Here is an 8,918-nt window from a genome sequence, read left to right as displayed (position 1 = left end):
AATGTTTGGTAAGTTGATGGAAACATGTGCTGAAAATCGCTCCCTGGTTAAAGATAATAAAGTCTTGTGTAACAACATTAATGAGTTGGAAGATAAACTTAAATGTTGTGAATCTGAACTATCTTTAAAAGAGTCTAAAATTATTTCTTTAACCAAGGAACTTGATAACATTAAAAAGAATGTGAAATTGCTAAATCCAAGTTCCACCATCTTTGAAAAAATTCAAAAATCTGGCCAAACCAATCATGCTGGTCTGGGTTATGTTTCTAATCAACCTAATTCTAATACCACTTTTGTTAAAACTAATAGTTTTGTTTTTGGAAGAACTGTTTCTACCTCGCAGGTTTTTGTCTCTATAGCAAAGCACTCTGCTGTTACAGAAAAGAAACACCACGGTAAGTTTGACAATTCCAAAGGGAATGGAAGACGTTTCATCCCTATTTGCCATTTTTGTGGGAGAAAAGGTCACATTCGACCTAAATGCATCACTATGCAAAACATGTTTAAATCTAATTACCTTGGAAATAAACATGTTTTACAAAAACAAAAATGGGTTGTCAAAAATAAATGCTTGGTAGGTTCTTCTTGTTTTAAAACTATTGCTACTAACATGTGGTACTTTGATAGTGGTTGTTCTAGACACATGACAGGTGAAAAAAGATATCTTGTGAACATTAGACCTATGCAGTGTGAAGAAGTTACTTTTGGTAATGGTCTCGTTGGAAAAGTCATAGGGATAGGAACTCTCAATTTTGAAGGGCTTCCTAGACTAAAGAATGTCACGTTGGTTGATGGACTAAAAGCTAATCTTCTTAGCATTAGTCAGATTTGTGATCAGGGTTATACTGTGAGCTTTGATAGTAATCATTGTTATGTGTATAATATTCTTGATGAAATTGTCTTGCAAGGGCTCAGATCTAGTGACAATTGTTATAATCTCCCTACATATGCTACTTGTCATTCTATCAATGATAATATTACTGATTTATGGCATGAAAAACTTGGTCATATTCATTTTAAAAATCTGAGAAGATTGTCTAATGCAGGAATTGTTCGAGGATTACCTAAATTAGGTAAGGAGTCTTTAGGAAAATGTGGACCATGTCAGCTTGGTAAGCAACTGAAAATTTCTCATAAGAGTGTTTCTGATGTGAATACTTCCAGAGTTCTCGAACTCCTACATATGGACTTAATGGGTCCAATCCACGTTGAAAGCTTGAACGGTAAGAGGTATATTTTTGTGTGTGTTGATGATTTTTCTCGTTTTTCATGGGTGGATTTTTTGAGAGAAAAATCTGATACTTTTGAGGTTTTTCAATCTCTGTGTTTAAAATTGAGAGTTGAAAAAGATTGTAACATTGGTAAGATTGTTCGGATTAGGAGTGATCATGGAAAAGAATTTGAAAATACTATATATGATGAGTTTTGTAAATCTAACGGTATTTCTCATGAATTTTCTGCTCCTAAAACTCCTGAACAAAATGGAGTGGTTGAAAGAAAGAATCGTACTCTAACAGAAATGGCTAGAGTAATGTTGAATAGCAAGAAGCTTACGAGGCGTCTTTGGGCCGAAGCAATTAACACTGCTTGCTATACCATCAACAGAGTGTTCTTACGTCCAGGTACTCACAAAACACCATATGAAATCTGGAAAGGTAAGAAACCAAATGTAAGTCACTTTCATGTTTTTGGATGTGTTTGTTATATTTTAAGAGATCGTGATGCTAAAAGTGATGAAGGTGTTTTCTTAGGATATTCCACCAATAGTAGGGCATATCGTGTGTATAACATGAGAACCCAAACTGTTATGGAATCTGCTAATGTTGTTGTTGATGATCTAAAAGATTTGTCTAAGTTTTCAAGAGAAGAAGAGATTGAAGACTTGCTGGAAGAGCCTGCTGCCGAGGAAAAGGAACCTGACGAAGCTACAGAAGCTGCTGCAGTGCAGGACTCTGTTGTTGCAGAAACTTCAACAACAAAAGAATTCGAGCATTCTTCAAATTCAATCATTGATCCAATTCAGAGGGAACCATCCTCTAGGGTTAAAAAGAATCATCCTTCAGATCTCATCCTTGGAAACTTGGATGAGAGCATGGTTACAAGAAGAAAATATGCTAATACAATTCAATTTTTATGTTTTATTTCTTCGTTAGAACCAAAATCTGTAAAAGAAGCACTAATGGATGAAGATTGGTTTCTTACTATGCAGGATGAGCTACATCAGTTTGTTCGAAACAAAGTCTGGAAAATGATTCCAAGACCACCATTTGTAATCATCATTGAAACCAAGTGGATCTTCAAAAATAATAGTGATGCTGATTGGGCAGGTAATGCAGATGATAGAAAAAGTACTAGTGGTGAATGTTTCTATCTTGGAAACAATCTTGTTTCATGGCACAACAAGAAGCAAAACTCAATCTCTCTGTCCACAATTGAGGCTGAGTATATTGCTGCGGGTAGTTGTTGTACCCGATTGTTATGGATGAAACAAATGATGGCAGATTATGGGTTTGATTTGAAAACTTTAACCATCTTTTGTGATAATACTAGTGCTATAAATATTTCTAAGACTCCTGTCCAACACTCTTGCACAAAGCACATAGACATTCGTCATCACTTTATTAGAGAGCTTGTGGAAAATAAAATTCTTGTCTTAGAATATGTTGAAACTAGCAAAAAAATTGCAGATATTTTTACTAAAGCTCTTGACTCGGTCCATTTTATTTCTCTAAGGAAATCCTTAGGGGTTTGTACTGTTTAATGTTTTTGTTCTTCTTAATCCTTGATATTTGAGTTGTCTTAGAGTTCATAATGTCTTGTCCTTGTCCTAGAAGAAATTCTCAACCTTATAAGAATTACAGTCATTATTTTATTGCTAATGTTGTAATGTTATGGTGTCATACAGGTTTGTCAGGAAAATTGTTCACTCCTCACAGGAATATTCGGGTTCATCAAACAGTGTTATGTAAGCTACCATTTTCGAATAATGATGTTTAAAAACTGTGTGTTCAAGCTCCATTGGATGAATAGAGCTACCTATCTCAATGTGTGAAAGCCATCTCTGAGTAAGTTGGAACTATGTAATTAGGAGTTATGTAGAAGATACGCTACCATTGAAAAGGGCTACCATTGAGGTAGTGTGACAGCGTCTCCTATGGTTACAATTTATCAGAAAAAGTCTTTTTTTGACAAATTGGGCAATGTTCCCTGCTTACACTTTCACACACTTATGCTTGACACAGTTTGTGGTAAAAAATTTCTATCCTCGAAAATGATGTTATAAAGCTGTTACATACTGTTTGATTTGCTTTAATATTCTTGGTGACTGAGTCAATTTTTCCTGTGTAACCGGTATGACCTCATTCTACTACTTCATTAGCTTGATAAAATAATTTCTGACTATTCTTATGAGTTTGATTTTTTCATCAGGGACAAAGACAAGCGGTCATTGTGAATTCTAGTTACAAAAATATCAAGGTTATTTTATTTTTCTGTCTTTTTTTTTTTTTTTTAAAAAAAAAAAATTGTGATTGAGTTTGTCAATTGAGCTTTCTTAAAAATTCTTGTTATTTTTCTTGTTATGTTTCATTATATTCTTAGACACTATTTTTTGCTCTTAAGTGGTGATTAGTGTTTTATGTGTCTCTTTGTTTTCTCTAGCTTTTTATGTGTGCTTAAACTATTATGACTTTGTTAATAATTTTTTGTTATCCTTGGCTCATTGATAGACAAAAAGGGGGAGTAGTAACTTTTTTTTTTGGATTGTGTGTCGCAACTCTGGATCCTTGTTTTAGGGGGAGTTGTCTTGTTTGTGGTTTGTGCACTTTTCCGATTAAAAAGTTGCTGTGTTATTTGTAACGCCCTTACTTATGTAAAATAAGATGCCATAAATAAACTGGCGTTAAGATACTAATGTTGCCTTTATTAAAAAAAATAACACATTTCAAAACATGGGTACCCAGTTGAAAATAAAGTATTACCACTTAGGAAAAAGTAATAGAAAATTTAAACGACAACATCCTCGATAAGTTTAATAAATTAAAAAAAAACTTTCAGCGGAAGATGGCCAAGACCACACGCAGTTACATGATCACACGAGATACACCCCATGCTGCCCAGACTCAACTTGTCACCGAAAGCTTACAGGCTTACTTATTTGCACATAGGGGGTAAATAAGGGGTGAGCTGCAAAGCCCAGTAAGGAAAAATAAAATACCATGTACCAACATTTACACATCTTAGCACAAAAATATACATCAAACATACAACAAACTAATCATAAGTATAAATAGAGGCAGCCACACAAATACTGAAATACCACACACTCACACTCACAATCACACTCCAGCTTCCATACAAATCTGGAGTGTCTTACGTTCTTAACCAGAACGCAGTACCAATAACCAGTGCACCCTTACGTACACTGCCTCACTTACCACATCACCATACATGTGTGGTTTCCAACCACTTCCAAGTACCTGGAACATGATTAAACAACCATATACAATTCATCGATAAAACACTATTTCACCGAAACTATCACATTCCACAGTTTCAATACAATTTATTCAAGCAGTCATACTAGATACTCAAACCATATAAAAAGCAAGTATAAAGTATAATTATTTTTCCTTACCTCAACTCCGCTGTAATTAACTCCTACGATACCTTCTAGGCCCTATAACAATTAGTGAAACCCTTAGTCCACCGATAAACTCAATATATTTATTACTCTTACTGTACAGCAAGTTTAGCCTAGAATTTGACTTATAAAACGTTTGAATTAGAAGTCCTACTGTTCACAAAGTTTTTAGTTAATTGAAAGACCTTTCTAACGGTATAAAGATCATCAAAATCGGAGCTATAACCTAGGAGTTATGCATGTTTTCTCAAAACAGTTTCTTTAAAATCCTGGATCATGCCGATTTCTGAATACAGCCCAAAAATAAAAGTTTTAAAAATAGTTACACCCCGATCTAGACAATACTTTCTTCATAAAAAATGTAGCTATTTTCCTAAGCTTTAAAACGAGATAAAGATCTTTTAAAATGGATCAAAAGTGAGAGAGATATTGAATTTTTACAAGACACTTTTTCTGAAACAAAACTTAAAACGAAATACCATAACCGAGTAAAGATCCTAACTTTTGACTGGTAAGAACTCCGAACTAGGGAAAGGTTTCTTCAAAGAAAATATAAATTATTGAATTATCTTTCTAACAGTACAAGAATTGCTGTAAAGTAATAGATATCGAGAGAGATATCACACTTTTACTAAGGCAATATCGGAAAGTAATTTTAAAAAACTGTTAATCGACAGTCAGTGTAAAACATGAATTTTTTTGACATCGAAATACTCCGAATTAGGAAAGAGTTTCTTCATAAAAAATATAGATCATTAAATTATCTTTAAAACAGTATCTAGATCACTGAAAACGGACCTATGGAGAGAGAGATATGATAGTTTTATGAAAGCCTATTTCTCTGAAAACGAAAATAAAAACAACTACGAATTTTACCTGAAGATTTCGAAGACACGGAACGATGATCGGTTGATTGCTGACCCCGAAGCTCTTAAGATTAAAACAATTGATTTGGTTCAATAGAGAGGATAAAAAAATTGAGAGATGGTGAGAATAAAGGAATACGATACTATCTGACTGCTAGGGTTCTAGAGTATATACGTATATAACCTATCGTATAATAGGTTTAAATTTAAAAATAAAAATCTAACTAATCAGATAAAATTATGCTGATTTAAATTTAAATTTTAAATTTTAAACTAACTAATCTAATGCTTCACTATTTATTTATCTCACTATTTAATATATATATCTTTTTTTTTTCTAGTCACACACGCACAACAACAACAACAATAAAAATATTAATGATAATAATAATAATAATAATAATAATAATAATAATAATAATAATAATAATAATAATAATAACAATATAAATGTATCACACTTAATATACCAAATACCAATATATGTATATAAACTGGATATTACATTCTACCCTCCTTAAAGGATATTTCGTCCTCGAAATTAGACTTACCAAAAAGTTCGGGGTACTGTTCTTTCATGTCTCCCTCCATTTCCCACGTTGCCTCCCTTTCTGAACGGTTGCTCCACAGAACTTTTACTAGAGGAATACTTTTGTACCTTAACTCGTTCGTTCCTCTCTCTATAATGCGAACTGGTTGCACTTCATAACTCAAGTCCTGCTTTAGCTCCATTCTTTCATAGTTCAGCACGTGTGATAGATCCGACACGTATTTTTGTAGCATAGAAATATGGAACACATTATGCGTCTCAGCTAATACTGGTGGCAATGCCAGTCGATAAGCTACCTGTCCCACTCTGTCCAATATCTCAAAAGGACCGATAAATCTTGGACTTAGCTTTCCTCGCTTTCCAAAACGCATAACCCCTTTCATAGGTGACAGTCGAAGGAATACTTTATCACCCACTGCAAATTCCACATTCCGTCTCTTTGCGTCGGCATAACTTTTCTGGCGGCTTTGTGCAGTTACCATTCTATTTCGAATCTTTTCTACCGCTTCAGTGGCCTCTCTTACTAGGTCTGGGCCTAAGTATCGCTTTTCGCCAACCTCATCCCAGTGTAGTGGTGATCGACACTTCCTCCCATACAACATTTCATAGGGTGCCATCCCTATTGTAGATTGATAGCTATTGTTGTACGAGAACTCCATTAGTGGCAAATAGTTACTCCAGTTACTTGGGAAATCCAACGCACAAGCTCGTAGCATGTCTTCTAGTATTTGAATAGTTCGTTCTGATTGTCCATCAGTTTGAGGATGGAATGCAGTACTCAATTTCAGTTTTGTGCCCAAAGCACTTTGCACACTTTCCCAAAACTTAGAGGTAAAAACTGAACCTCTATCAGATACAATGGTCTTTGGGACTCCGTGTAGCCTTACAATTTCTTTTACATACAGTTCAGCATATTGCTCTGCATTGTAATTAGTGCGCACAGGCAGAAAATGTGCTGATTTAGTGAGTCTGTCGATAATCACCCAGATAGAATCCTGTTGTTTGCTGTTCTTCGGTAACCCTGTCACAAAATCCATAGCAATATCTTCCCATTTCCACTCAGGAATATCAAGAGATTGCAACAGCCCTGCAGGTCTCTGGTGTTCGGCCTTAACTTGCTGGCAGGTAAGACATTTTGCTACAAATTCTGCTATATCATTTTTCATACCCGGCCACCAATACCTACCTTTCAGATCATTGTACATTTTGGTTGATCCTGGGTGTAAAGAATAGGGTGTAGTGTGCACCTCTTGTAAGATTTTTGATTGCAACTCCGCTTTCTTAGGTACACACACCCTTGCCTTGTATAGTAGAATACCCTCTTCATTAACTGAGAAGTCCCCGACTTTCCCATTTTGTAGTTCGACCCACTTCTTGATTAAAAACTCTTCTTGGGCTTGTTCTTCTTTGATATTCTCTAATAAATTTGATTCAATTGTGAGGTTAGCTAGCTTTCCTGTTACTAACTCTATTCTAGATCTCTCGATTTCCTGTTGCAACGGCACTTTTAATGCCCTTAACATTGATAAGCTTGCATACTGGCGTCTGCTAAGTGCATCCGCCACTACATTAGCCTTTCCAGGATGGTATAGTATCTCACAATCGTAATCTTTTACCAGTTCCAACCACCGCCTCTGTCTCATGTTGAGCTCTTTCTGCGTAAAGAAGTATTTTAGGCTTTTGTGATCTGTGTATATTTCACACTTCTCTCCATAGAGGTAGTGCCTCCAGATTTTCAATGCAAAGACCACTGCTGCCAACTCTAAGTCATGAGTTGGGTACCTTGTCTCATACTCCTTTAGCTGCCTAGAGGCATAGGCTACCACCTTCTCATTCTGCATCAACACACAGCCGAGCCCTTGCTTTGATGCGTCACAATATACTACAAATTTGTCTTTGTTAGTTGGAACACACAGGACGGGTGCTGTTATGAGTTTATCTTTCAATGTCTGAAAGCTTTCCTCACATTTATCTGTCCATGCAAATTTTTGTTGCTTTCGAGTCAAATTCGTCAATGGTGTGGCTATTTTTGAGAACCCTTCAACGAATCTCCTATAATATCCAGCTAGTCCGAGGAAACTCCAAACCTCACTTGCGGTTTTTGGTTTTGGCCAGCTCTTCACTGCTTCAATTTTCGCAGGGTCCACCTCTACCCCATCTTTGGACACTATATGGCCTAGAAACGCCACTTTCTCCTACCAGAACTCACACTTTTTGAATTTGGCGTACAATTGGTGCTCTTTGAGTCTGCTTAGAGTTAGCCTTAAGTGCTCATCGTGCTCTTCCATTGTCCTTGAATAAATGAGTATGTCATCAATGAATACCACCACAAACTTGTCAAGATATTCCTTGAATACTCTATTCATTAAATCCATGAATTTCTTGGGGCATTGGTTAACCCAAATGACATCACTAGAAATTCATAATGCCCATACCGTGTTCGAAATGCCGTCTTTGGTATATCTTCCTCTCGGACTTTCAATTGGTGGTACCCAGATCTCAAGTCGATCTTTGAGAAGACGATCGCCCCTTGTAACTGATCAAACAAATCATCGATGCGAGGCAAGGGATACTTGTTCTTTATAGTCACTTTGTTCAGCTCTCGATAGTCTATACACATCCGCATACTACCGTCCTTCTTCTTGACGAACAACACTGGCGCACCCCAAGGTGAGTAACTTGGTCTAATGAACCCCTTGTCTAAAAGATCTTTTAGTTGAGCCTTTAATTCCTTCAATTCATTGGGAGCCATGCGGTATGGAGCCCTCGAGATTGGTGCTGTGCCTGGCGCTAACTCAATCACAAATTCTATCTCTCTATCTGGGGGTAGCCCTGGTAGGTCTTCCGGAAAAACTTCTTG

The sequence above is a fragment of the Cannabis sativa genome, chromosome 9 (assembly GCF_029168945.1).
Source record: "Cannabis sativa cultivar Pink pepper isolate KNU-18-1 chromosome 9, ASM2916894v1, whole genome shotgun sequence".
NCBI classification, from domain to species: domain Eukaryota; kingdom Viridiplantae; phylum Streptophyta; class Magnoliopsida; order Rosales; family Cannabaceae; genus Cannabis; species Cannabis sativa.
This window is presented reverse-complemented; position numbering follows the sequence as displayed.